This window comes from Arvicanthis niloticus, chromosome 20 (assembly GCF_011762505.2).
Source record: "Arvicanthis niloticus isolate mArvNil1 chromosome 20, mArvNil1.pat.X, whole genome shotgun sequence".
In the NCBI taxonomy this organism is placed as follows: Eukaryota; Metazoa; Chordata; class Mammalia; order Rodentia; family Muridae; genus Arvicanthis; species Arvicanthis niloticus.
The window spans coordinates 2,917,596-2,931,715 of record NC_047677.1 but is presented as its reverse complement, the minus strand read 5'-3'; the positions used below and the strand labels follow the sequence as shown (position 1 = coordinate 2,931,715).

Sequence of the window (14,120 nt, the reverse complement as noted above, 5' to 3'; positions counted from 1 at the left end):
ACTAATGAAAAAATTAAAAATAAAAAATAAAAGTTTCTACTACATAGGGGTCTTCTCAGTTTAAAAATGTTTTAAGTCATTTGTGTGTGGGGGAGGTTCAAAATTATTTCAGGGTGTCTCTCTTGATTACTCTGTACTTTATTTATTGAGGCAGGGTCTCTTGCTGAGCCCAGAGCTTGCCAAATTCAAATTCCCGCTAATCTAGCCATCTAAGTAGCTTGCCTCAAGGATTCCATATCTCTGTGTCTCAGTTACTGGCATCACAAGAGACACCCTGCTGCCCAGCATTTTTGTTGGTGTGGTAAGGATCCGAATCCTAGCTCTCCCGATTACAGGGTATATACTTTGCTCACTAAGCTGTCTCTCCTTCCCCATTTAGAGTCTCCCATAAACATGAGTCTAGTGAAACTGTAGGAGTTTGTAGGGAAAAAAAGGAATCTTGTCAAAACACAAGTTTTAAAATAATTATAGACAAATACGTGTTTTTCAACAGCATTAGTGGTAATATTTTCACTGGGGGAAAATAATTCTATTCAAGCAAAACAAAATATGGCAAATAAAATGACGAAAATAGAAACCACAGACGATGAAGATTTTTGTAATCATTAAATACTCTAGATTTTTTACTAGTTTATTTTTCCTAATTCTTTTCTTTCTCTGAAATACAAAAAGAAAAGCCTATCCCAAACAGAAAAGCTCAAAGATGCTGTAGTTTGTATTTCTATGGTAGCTTCATCTAACCTTCTGACATTAGCTGTGAGTAATACGTACAAAAATACATGGATGTAATTCCAGCACCGGAGAGAAGGTAAGGCTAAAGGATCTTCAATTTGACACCCTGTTGCTTGGTTTTGATATCAACTGTAGGAAGAGTTGGGGCACAGAGTGTATAGGTAAATGCATAGACAATACACCCCTCAGGTGAACACACACAAAAGACATATGCTTAATACATATTTATTGCAAAAATTTAATAAATGGATGTCAAAAGACTGCTTTAGCTACCCACCCCTGATGAGAAGAATCTGTCACTATAATGTGATTTATCACTCAGCCCCAGACCCACCGTTATAACATTTGTCTTCTCAGGGGAGAATTTAAAAATTCTGAGTAGGAATCCTTTGCAAGGCTCACACTGCATGACACCCTCATCACCTCCCCTCTGCCCCAACCCACATTCAGCTACACTGCATAGCTACAGGAGCATCTGACTCCTTTTCAGCTGCTCCTAGTTACTCCATTCTGTGGGTGCTAGTTCAGTGTTTGAACCCCTCCTCATCAGGGAGCCATAATTCCTTGCACATCACAAGAGCAATCCCCTTGAATGTGACACTGACTTCAGGCTGACCTCACAGAATTGGCAGCTCTTTTGATCTCCCTACAATAGCCATCTTTAGAAAGTTATGCTACATACCTGAGGGATAAGGGTGAGTAGAGCTTTGTTTGACACTACAGACCTCTGCCTACCATGGTTAGATTCAGTACCAATTACTTTGTCACCTGAGGGGCTATGGAGGCACAGAGTCTACAGAAACTTCAGCTGTGTCTTGCTTTCACCTGCCACGATGAAAGTGCTCCTGTCCAGTCTCACACATCCTTTATTAACCAATTTTCTCAATCCTAAGATTTTCACCCAATTGTCAACTTAAATCTTCTTCTTCTCTCCCATGCCGAGGGAATCTTAAGCATGGAGAACTTGAGTTGCCTGCTTATGTGTTGATAAGCTCTTCAAATGAATGATTGTCTAAGTTAGACAAAATGATGTAGCACTATATTGTGCTCAATAAAACGAGACACGTTTCACTTTGGTAACTGTACTATTTTCTTTACAAAATATTCATTGACATTTTCACCCATGAAAGCAATGTATTGGGCCTACATCCATCCCGTATCATCTCCTTTCCGGTTCCACAGGGAATATCACACCATGTCTCATTCACAGTTTCCTGTCTACTTTGTTTTTCTTTCAAAATTATAATCACATCATTCCTTCCCCTTTATTTCTTCAAACCCTCCCACATGCGTGTGTGTGTGTGTGTGTGTGTGTGTGTGTGTGTGTGTGTGTGTTATCCGAAAATATATAAATGCAACTTGCTTAATCTGTATAAATCCATGACAGCCCACACATGACGTGAATGAAGATACTGGCAGTAGACATGCTCACTGGGAAGGGCAAAGTTCACAAGGCCTCAGTTACAGACAAAGCAGCTAAGGAGTGAGAAGAATAGGACAGAGAGTCTTCCCCAGGGAAGAGCACACTGATTGGGTCTCCTCCTCCTCCTCCTCCTCCTCCTCTTCTTCTTCTTCTTCTTCTTCTTTCTCCTTCTCCTCCTTCTCTTCCTCCTCCTCCTCCTCCTCCTCCTCCTCCTCCTCCTCCTCTTATTCCTCCTCCTTCTTCCTCTCCTCCTCCTCACCCTTTCTTTACCATCCCTTCCCTTCCCCTTCTCTTTTTCATTCCTCTTCTGCTTCCTCCTCCACCATCATCACCACCTCCTCCTCTTCTCTATCATTAGAACATCCCAATTTTCCAACAAATAAAGGAAAGCAAAATAACCTAGACAGATGGCTTTTCCTTCTGTTTTCTTGATCAATCGATATCATTTAAAACTCATTTTATGCCAAAATCACTATAATCATTTAAAATTTTACTTTGCAGCATCAAGGTAAAACAGATCCCCTCTTCACCCCTATGCTAAAACTGATTTTACTTGGGGGTGGGGATCGGGTATGGAGAGATCAGGAAGGGGGTGAGGTGACTGGAAGAGAGAAGAGAAATTGGTGAGGGAGGGTATCTCTGGGACAAGCCAGACCCCTGGGATAAGGGAGGCTCCTGGGAGTCTATAGGGTGATCCCAGCTGAGGCTCCTAGCAGAAGGGTATATGGAACCTGAAGTAACCACATCCAGGCAGGACATCCAGTGGAGGGTGGGGGACACTAACACACCCACAAAACATGCAACCTCAAATTTGCTCTGCCTTAAAAAGGTTCAGGGATAAAGATGAAGCAGAAATTGAGGAAATGGGGAACCAATGACTGGCCCAATTTGAGACCCATTTCATCCCATCCATGGAAGAGAGCCAACCCTAACACTATTAATGATACTCTGCTATGCTTGCAGACAGGAGCCTGTTCACTGAGAGGCTTCTTCCAGCAGCTAATGGAAACAGATGCAGGGACCCACAGCTAAACATGAGTCAGAGCTCAGGGAGTCTTCTGGAAGAGTTGGAGAAAGATTGAGGCAGTTGGAGGGATCCAGAACACCATAAGAAGAGCTACAGAGTAAACTAACCTGAGCCTGAAGGCTCATAGAGACTGATTCATTAATCAAAAAGCATGTGTGCACTGGATCTAGACACCTTACACATATGTAGCAGATATGCATTTTGGTCTTATGTGGAACCCCAACAATTGGAGTGGGTGCTGTCTCTGACTAGAACTCTGTTGCTTGCCTTTGGGTTTCTTTCCCCTCGCTGCTATGCCTTGTCTGGCCTCTGTGGGAGAAGATGCACTTAGTCTTGAAGAGACTTGATGTGCCAGAGTAGGTTTGTATAGGGTGGGGGCCTTCCCCTTCTTCTCTGAGGAGAAGGAGAGAGGGAAGAGAGGGGTGGGAGGGTGAGGCTGAGAAGAGAGGATTCATGGGGTTTTGATTAGGATGTAAAGTGAATAAAAAATAAATAGAATAAAAACAGAAACAAGATGAAACTATATAGCAACCTTTTGAGTATAAGACATTTTTATAATACTCATGAATATTTCATTGTTATTAATATTCAAAGGCAAACTGTTTGAGGTGATCTTTCTTAATGCCTGGGTATTATTTTTGACATATGAAGTGAACATGGGTTAATTGTAACTACAGACCATATTCACAGATATCTCAAATGTGTTTCAATACTGTTTCAGTACAAAAAGGGTAGCCCAAAACAACCATATTTTGACAAATAATCTTGAACAATGTTTTTTCTAAAGTGAGGCATACACGTTTATGCAATGTTTGACATTTCTATGATGAAATTTAGGCATCCAACTTGATGAGTACAGGCATTTTGGTTATAATTGTCATCTTGCCTTATTTGCAAATATCACATATTATATCCTATTATAAGATTGCTGGACAGCCAACAAGTATTCAATGCTTGTCACTGATAGCTGGACTTTTTCTTAAGTGATGGTTGATCTAAGTTTTTGGAAAAGCCTATATATAGCTCAGTTGTGCACAAGGTTACTTTCTTGTGCTTACTATAAGAACCCCTTCCTCCTGATATTTACCCAAGACACATCTGGGTCCATAGTCCCCAGTAGTCTGTGTTTTGTGCAATCCTGGATCTGTTTGCTTCTTTCTTTTGTTCTTTTAGTATCCTTGACTTTTGGCAGTTGCACTTTCCCTGAATTACAATTCAAAGACTACCTTCTCCAACAATACTTCATATTACCTATACCTCCCAACAAATGTCCTTTACATGAAGAAGGCAAACACGCCCAGTATGTCCAAAGCTGTTGCAGTCGTATAATCACATTTAATATGCTTTTTTCAAAAATGTTAATGGAATCTGGGAAAGAGATCATCAAAAACTTCCAAAAGCCATCCCTGTCTCATTCTGAACTATGCCTCAGTTAGGATGGATCCCGAGGTCTTGATGTCAGTCACCCTTGTCTTACATCAGTAGATACTGAGGGCTGATATACATCCAGATGATGAGGTGTAAGAGTTAGTTGCCCATAACACCAAGACCAGATTTTGTCCTCTGTTTGCCATACACTATCAATGCAATGCAATGCAATGCAATGCAATGCAATGCAATACAATACAATATTAAGGAGGGCAAACATAAAGATATCTTAGCAAGCTAGAACTCCACTTGGCTTGGGCTATGCATAGAGCCTCTCTTAACAATGTACTTAGCAAGTTTCTAGCTTCACCTACATTGGTGTACACAGACACTGCACTTCAATCAGTGAAGTAAATTACTCCTCTCCACCAACTTTTTCTTTAAATGTGTTACACAACATATCTCAAATCAGTGGCTTGAGGCCAGTCCAGCATGACCTAGTTTTGGGTACGCACACACTAAGGCAAGCAGTGTCTTTTGAGTGAACTCTTAGGAAAAAAAAAAACCTTCTATTTACCACCTATGCCTATGTATAATTGGACATGCATATGATTAAAATTGAATGCATCATGGGAAGGGAGATACTCAGTGAGCAATTATTTAATCAAGCTTGTCAATCAAAGACAGATAGCTATGTATGCTATGGTCCTTAGCAACCAACTTTTTCTCCTCTTAGACCCCATAAAACAGGCAGGGGAACCTATGATACTCTAACTTGGAGTTGGCTGCTCATTTGCAGTGTATCTGACCTGTACTATCACTTCACTTTACCAAGTAACTTTCAGAAAGTTACTTTTCCTTTCCATGTCTCAGTTTGTGACTGCCTTTTAGTTCTTCAAATAAGGCCCCAAGAACCCAGAAACTCCTGATCTGAACAACAGTCGCAATGGACAATATAATGGTATTTGAAAGTAACTTCAAGTTAAGTCCAACACTCATCTGTGGAATCTAGGAGTGTCTCACAAGGAAATGAGAAAGAATCAAATTGGCTCACTAAGGAAAAACTCTAGTAAAGAAATAGGAGGTGGGTAGGTAATGGAGGGGAGTGGGGATGATGCGGGAAACAAATCTCCTTCCCTACAGTTTCCATTGCCAATGCTGCAGCCACATAGCATTCAAATGGCATTAAATGTATGGTTCCTCTGCCAGCGAGGAAATAGGACATGCAGGGGCTTTCAAGGTCACAGGCATTCGTTCTCTCTGTGTGGCTGTTTTGTAACAGTCAAGAGTATTCTGTACAGGGCTTTATTTTAGCTTGGCTCTCATTAAGGACTCATAAGCTTAATTACTAAATATTCCTTAAGAAACACAGCTTGAAATAATTACTTCATTAACGAAATTTAGCAGCGTTCGCTCGTAACTATCTTCAATAGATTCCTATTTTAGAATCGCTGGATGTTTTAACTTGTCCTTTTGTTCTGACTGCGAACCTCTTCACGTTTCCCAGAATTGCACTTAAAATACCATTCAGGGGGAAATTCAAAAAAACGAAGCAGGCAGTCCTTCTGAAAAGTCCTCCGAATTAGCATAATCCACAGCTTAAGAACTAGAAACACATGCTATTGCCAAATAAAATAATGAAGAAGAGTTTGTTTTAAAGAAACAGGTTTCAAACCGTGTTTCATTTTAACAACATTTGATGAAATAAATGGAAAATTACTTTGAAGCAGATTTTTTAAAAAAGAGAATACATTGAAATGAACAAGCTGGATCAAATGTAGCTACTGGGTTTGTAGCTTGGTCTTCACGTGGGACTCTTCATCACTTCTGTGCTCCAGCATCTTCGGTATTTCACTGGGTTTGTTTTGTTTTGATTTGTTTTTTTTTTTTTTTTTTTTTTTTTTTCTTTTCTTTCTCCCTGTCTTCTCTGGGGGAGCCAGTTTTTAAAAATTTGCTTTTCTCACAACCACTTAGCTCAAGGTAGTCTCTCTTTCCCTAAATATTTCTATGATCCATAGTTATTTTTAAATCTATAGTGCAGGGACGTGAACTCAACGCCCTGAGCATGCTCTGCAAGTACTGGGGTGTCCACCTGCACCGACAGCCCATCAGTGAGCCTTGATAAGGCTCAAGACTTGCAAGTTTAAATGTGCACCCTTGATTTTTTAAGTCACATAAAAATTTTACGATTCTAGAGGCTATTGTGAACTTTTGGATGATAAAGATCATGATATAATTGATGCTTTATGTAACAATACTGGCAGATTAAAACTCGTCATGAAATTTTATAAATATATAAAGATATGTAGTTTTAAATTTTATATCTTATTTGTAACTTTAAATGTTGATCAGTTTTTATTGTAATATTAGTAAAAAAAATAAGGAATTTAAAGTTAACTATAGAACACACCCACAGTTTGTCCTATCACAGATTAAGCTAGTTTATGAGAAATGTTGAAACACACACACACACATTTGAATGAGAGAATTGTAATGATGAAATGCACATGCAGATGTATATATATTGTGAGAACACCATAAAATGTACAGTATTTCTCTTGACTTCTCTTTAAATTATGTATTTTTTTCAGCATCACCAAATTAAGGTATAGGCTTCATACCTATACTTATAGTGGCATGCTCTCTCACTTTCTGTCCTCCCTCCTCCCTCTCCTCTCTCCCTCTCCCTCTCCCTCCCCCTCCCCCTCCCTCTCCCCCTCCCTCTCCCACTCCCCCTTCCCCTCCCCCTCCCTCCTCTCCCTCTCTCCCTCTCTCCCTCTCCTCTCCCTCTCCTCTCCCTCTCTCTCTCCCTCTCTCCCTCTCTCCCTCTCTCCTTCTCTCCCTCTCTCTCCTCCCTCTCTCCTCCCTCTCTTCCTCTCTCCCTCTCCCTCTCCCCCTCCCTCTCCCCCTCCCCTCCTCTCCCTGTCCCTGTCCCTCTCCCCCTCCCCCTCCCCCTCCCCTCCTCTCCCTGTCCCTCTCTCTCTCCCTCTCTCCCTCCCCCTCCCCCTCTCCCTCTCTCCCTCTCCCTCTCCCCCCTTCTCCCTCTCCCTCCCCTTTCCCCCTCCCCCTCCCCGTCTCTCCCTCTCCCTCTCCCCCTTCCCCTCTCCCTGTCTCTCTCTGTTCTTCTCTTCCTCCTTCCCCTACTCTTGATCCTTCTTTTAGTTACCATTTGGGTAAAGTTCTGTTGAACTCAGGACTGGCTTTCTTTATTCCCAGCTTTCATCCCCAGGAAAACCTCAATGATGCAGAGTTTCGGTTCCAAGCCAGAACTCCCCCCAAGTCTGTAATTGTCTCCTTAACTACAGAAATATGAATGGATTAAGCAGATTTTTTTTCTGATGATTGGTGCACCCAAAATAAATTAGTGGCAACCAAAGAAACTGAGTTTCTTTGAGTCTTGGGGAATATTTTAGGGAACAGATGGCAAATTGGTTTCCATTGTTTTTGAGGTAGTGGTGAGTTGGTCACCACAATGTGCTCCTAGTAAAATGTCCTGGTACCTCCTGGTAAATTACTGGCTAAGTAAACTGGAGTCTTAGCTTTACAAGTGCATGTAGAAGGGCCAGCCTGACAATCCTTAGAGAAATTTCTTAAATAATCCCTATTTGCAGACCAAAATATTTTCTAATTCACATTGATATGCCAGTTAACAGTGTGCGTGTGTCTGTGTATGTGTGTAATTAAAAATAAGAATTTATCTCAGGACATCCCATATTAGGCAGAGCACTTCTGACATCTTTGTTTTTTCTTTTCTTTTCTCTTCTTTTCTTTTTTCTTTTGTTTATCTGACTGGTTCTTACAAAATTTCCTTGGCTGGAATTTCTGTAATTCAGGAAGGTCTTAGATTTATAACCCTCCTGCCTCAGCCTCACAAATTGCTCAGTTTCACACACACCCATCATCTATTTCACCACCATACCTAAAGTATGATCCTTTCATATAAAATACTGGGGAGTTCTTTTTTTAGGATACAAGTGAACCCAAGTGTTCAAATTAAAAAGAGAGAGTTTGTACTGACCTTCAGAGACTTGAACTTAGTGCAATGGTGCCTTCAAGAAGTTCTTCGTGGGGGGCAACTGGAAGATGAACGGGAGGAAGAAGTGCCTGGGAGAACTCACCTGCACCCTGAATGCAGCCAAAGTGCCAGCAGACACCGAGGTGGTTTGTGCACCACCAACCGCCTACATCAACTTCGCCAGGCAGAAGCTCTCTCTCTCTCTCTCTCTCTCTCTCTCTCTCTCTCTCTCCCTCTCTCCCTCTCTCCCTCTCTCCCTCTCCCCCTCTCCCCCTCTCCCCCTCTCCCCCTCTCCCCCTCTCCCCCTCTCCCCCTCTCCCCCTCTCCCCCTCTCCCCCGCTCCCCCTCTCCCCCTCCCCCCCTCTCCCCCTCTCCCCCTCTCCCCCTCTCTCCCCCTCTCCCCCTCTCTCCCTCTTTCCCTCTCTTCCTGTCTCCCTGTCTCCTTCTCTCCCTCTCCAAATGCTGTAGCTGCCCAGAACTGCTACAAAGTGACCAATGGGGAAGTCATTCACTTCACTGGGGAAGTCAGCCCCGGCATGATCAAAGACTTAGGAGCCACCTGGGTCGTGCTGAGGCACTTAGAAAGAAGGCCTGTCTTTGAGGAATCAGATGAGTTGATTGGGCAGAAAGTGAACCATGCCTTAGCAGAGGGGCTCGGAGTGATCGCCTGCATCACTGAGAAGGTGGTTTTCAAGAAACCAAGGTCTTCGCAGATAATGTGAAGGACTGGAACAAGGTGGTCCTGGCCTATGAACCTGTGTCGGCCATTGAGACTGGTAAGACTGAAACTTCTCAACAGGCCCAGAAAGTACACTAGAAGCTCTGGGCATGGCTGAAATCCAATGTCTCTGAGAGGATGTATCAGTGCACACGGATTATTTATGGAGGTTATTCGACTGGAGCAACCTGCAAAGAATTGACTAGCCAGTCTGACTGACATGGATGACTTCCTTGTGAGCAGTGCATCTCTCAAGCCTGAATTTGTAAACATCATCAACACCAAACAATGAGCACTGCCCATCCTTCTATCTTCCTGCATAGCCTGGACTAGGTTGTCCAGAAGTTTAGTAACTGCTCCCACCAGTCACATGCTTCAGATGACATCATCTCCCCCATCTTGTGGCCTAACCCACACTGTACCTTCCTCAGTCTTTTATACCTCACCATAATGGTTGGGACTAGGCCAATCCCTTTACCACTTACAATGGGTGGAATCAAATATGTTACCAAGATGGCTTCCTGAGGAGTGGAAGGAGTAGAACTGACTGTCCCTTTGGGCCCTAACAAGTGAAATCACCTTCAATTGGTTTGGGATGGAAACTCACGGTTGAAGCACAGGAAGTGGGCTTCATGTCATTTTGGCCTGTCACTTAGATGGCCTTGGCTCTAGGTTCACTTCCAAGCCCTACTGGATGTATGATGCAGAAATTCAGAGACTTTGGTCTGAATTTCAGTATACATCAAGGCCACGATCCTCTTACTCTAAAAGGCCTGGAGTACTCCCTCTCCTACAGTGCCGAAGCCCTTTTATTGTGTTTGTGAACCATCCTACATGTAAGGGAGACAGAGAGAGAGAAAGAAAGAGAGAGAGAGAGAGAGAGAGAGAGAGAGAGAGAGAGAGAGAGAGAGAGAGAGAGATTATAGGACATGTGAAACACAATTGTGTGATCAGTTTGAGTTCACTGGTATGATTGGGATCTTAGTCAAGTCTCTGACTGTCTCAGTGTTGACTTACAGACAGAGGCTTCCTGACAGTACATGAATCTATCCAAATGCTGTCCATCATGCTCAGCAAACTGTTAATGGGCAAATATACAACTGAGACTTTCTGAGCTGAATTGGCACTAGATGGCCTTGTCTCAACCATGTGCTCTTGAACTATAAAATCTAATAAAACACCATGAAATTAAAATCTTGGCTATATGGGCTCATGCAAGGTTATTCAGGGAAAAACAACAAAATAGGAGATATTAAATGCTGATGGTTTTAGTCACGTTATGTGACTTCTTTCTTTCTTTCTTTCTTTCTTTCTTTCTTCCTTCCTTCCTTCCTTCCTTCCTTCCTTTCTCTTTCTTTCTTCCTTTCTCTTTCTTTCTTCCTTCCTTCCTTCCTTCCTTTCTCTTTCTTTCTTCCTTTCTCTTTCTTTCTTCCTTTCTCTTTCTTTCTTTCTTTCTTTCTTTCTTTCTTTCTTTCTTTCTGTAACATGATTTTGCTCTTCAAAAACCCAAGGATCCAAGTTCCAAGGGCACACAGGAATGAGAAAAATGCTTACACACAGCTTTCTCTCCTAGATTGGACCACACCTTACCTCAGTGGCGTGAATTACCTGTGATATTCACAGAATATCACAGAAATTCAGAAAGAGAAAGCTACTTGATGACCATTGCATAGCCTCTGACACACCCATCATTTATTTCAGTGAAGGGTTTTAAGAACCAAAAACAGTTTCTTGTTAGTAACCAAACAGTAATCTAATGAATCTACTCAGAGAAAAATGAAAAGATTAGATAGCTACACAGATAACTTGATCAAATATAATTTTGGTTTTCATTATATGATTTATTTCCAATGAAGCTACATTTAATTATATCTGGTGTTGGAAAATGAAGACTATAGTTGAAAGATGTTCTGAAAATGATCTTTGGTATTTCAGGAAATGACTAAATATAAATGGTATTCAATAAAAAACAGCTGAGATGTATTCTGATGATAAATCCACGTGTAAATACTGGACTAAATGACCCAACGTTAACAGCCAACATTTTAATAACTGTCTCCCCCAATGTATCTCAAATACACTCTATTAACAAACATGACAGTCCAATTATCTCCATGGTGCTTAGCATTTTGTGGTGGCCTATTGCCAACAACAGAATATAAGGTGGGAAACATGCCAAAGAAATTAACTGATTTTAAAGGCTAAAATACAGCTAGTGCTGAAAATTCATGGTTTATGTAAGGCTAACTTTCCTGACCCTGTTCAAATTCATCATACAAATAAATATATTAAATAAATAAGCACCTACTAAATGAATAATGCCTTCCTTTTATATTCTGCAAGGAGAAAAGGAGAACCCAATAGTTCAATTTTATTACAAAGAATACATTAGCAAAATTTATGTCACATATAGAAGAAATATTCATTTTTCTTATCCATGGAAAGTATGAAACAATTAAAATGCATTGATAATCCATTATGCATTGATCAGGTCTGTATCATTAAATCTAGAATACAAAGAAGTTAGCCTTATAAGAAGGAAATATGGGTAAGTTGGGTATCTACAAAAATATGTCTCCAACCATAGATCATGCAAGGAATTTAATTTTTGTCAGCTTATAGCAAGGGGAAAAAAGTCAGTTACTCCTCTAAAAGTCAAAATAAGTTTAAACATTAGAACCAAACCTAATAATACCTCATCTATAGTAAGGTTCTGATGAAAGTATGAGTGCTCACATGAATGATTAAATAATATGAGAAGACTACTGAATTCAAATCAGAAGAACTGAGTTGTAGGCTTTGTTATCCCCTTCTAGTCACACAATAACAAGTTATAATATAATTGATAATGTGTCTCTAAAAAGTTGTTACCACTAAATGTACCACACTATAACTTCCCGAGGCAGATGCTAATTTCATAGCTATGTTATCCACAAGAAAACAAGGCTCAGTGACTTGTTGATGACAGAGCTGGGATTTAAATTCAGGTAAGACTGGTTCCCTCAAGATACACAGCACATTTGATATCTTTTACATATGGTCTTGAGGTCTATTATTCACTTCTGAATAGTATCTTTTGCCAGGCATCAATGGGAGCAGAGGCACTTGGTTCTGTAAAGGCTCGAAACCCCAGTGTAGGGGAATTCAAGGGCAGGGCAGCAGGAGTGGGTAGGTGGGTGGGTGGGGTAACACCCTCATAGAAGCAGGAGGATGGGGGAATGTGATAGAGGATTTCCAGGGTGGAACCGAAAAAAGGGAGTAACATTTGAAATGGAAATAAAGAAAATATCTAATAAAAAAGAGTTAAAAAATATAAAATATTGGATTTGGACTGCATATCCTATATGGTCTCCTCTATTTCTAAAGCTGTTATTAAGTCAATCTGAGTTGGATTTAATGTATAATTAGTATTCTAAACCACATTGGCCAATTTTTCTGTAAAGGACCAGGTAATGAATATTTTAAGCTTTGCAAGCTTAAATTATTTTGCAAGCTGTCACAAATATTCAAATCAACTCTGCCATTGTAGTGCAAAAGCAGACACAGTGAATATATAAACACTGGGCATCATGTTCAAATAGGACATTGTGATTTGATATGTAGTCAATGGTTTTGTGCTTACCTACCATGTGGATTCCATTTCCAATACCACAAATATACCACACAAGGCGTGTTTATTTGAAAATAGTATCAATGAGTAAAGGTACACTGGGGTTGACCAGTAGTCTGTACTGTGCTCGCTTTGTCTTGATTATCATATAGAACAAAGGATACTTGGACTGGAATTAGCAAAAATGATTTAAGAATCTGTAACAATATTGTGCTAACAGAAATCTTGACCCATTGGATGCTCAAATTTTCCACGGTGACAGCCACTTCATTTTTTTTTTTTTTTTTTTTTTGGTTTTTCGAGACAGGGTTTCTCTGTGTAGCCCTGGCTGTCCTGGAACTCACTCTGTAGACCAGGCTGGCCTCGAACTCAGAAATCCACCTGCCTCTGCCTCCCAAGTGCTGGGATTAAAGGTGTGCGCCACCACCACCCGGTGACAGCCACTTCATGTAGATCACATAACTGGCTGCTTCAGGATGGTATCTGGAAAGAGTCTATACAAATTCAATCCCTGTAAGTTTCCATAGGAGAGAAGCACATATTTGTACAATGCTCTATTTCAAAAGTCATATGGTTTCTGAATCATGACTGGGTTTCCAGGGTCTTTTCCATCAGTCTTTCAGACGCATGAATATAGTCCAGATAATGCCAACATATGTGCATATTCACATGGAATGAGAATTCTTACACATGTATGTTTTAGTTACAAATGTGATTTCATAGAATCAAATGAGTTACCACTATATTAGCAATATATCACATAATACATGAATAAAAATGTGTTTGTCAAAAACATAGGTCAGTTCTTTAGAGAGATCTGGTCTATTTTTTAAGCTTTAGTTTTATTTATGTATATGTCTGCTGCTTGTGTATGTGAGATCCCATGGAGCTGGAGTTACAGATGCTTGTAATTCACCTGATGCAAGTGTTGGGAACAGAACTCAGGTACACTGTGAGAGCAGCAAGTCCCCTTAACTGCTAAGCCATCTATTAAGGTCTTATCTAAATAATACCAGGAAACTTAATATTCTAATTGTGTCTGTTTTATAATTCAGAACCATGTGGATATTTCATTCCTCATACTGTAGGATGTGCACAGTACTAAGCTAGAATTTCTGGAAAATAGGATTGAAAAATTTTGCTTGTGATTATAAATATTGTATGCTTAATTTTAAGATATGATTTACTAATAGCATAACTGAACAGTAATCCATGAGGATGGTAATC

The 14,120-nt window shown here is 40.6% G+C and overlaps 1 pseudogene; it reads left to right on the top strand.

Annotated features, from left to right (window-relative positions):
• The first annotated feature begins 9,083 nt into the window (after positions 1 to 9,083).
• LOC117724670 (triosephosphate isomerase-like) lies at positions 9,084 to 9,575 on the top strand (annotated as a pseudogene).
• The last annotated feature ends 4,545 nt before the right edge of the window (positions 9,576 to 14,120 follow it).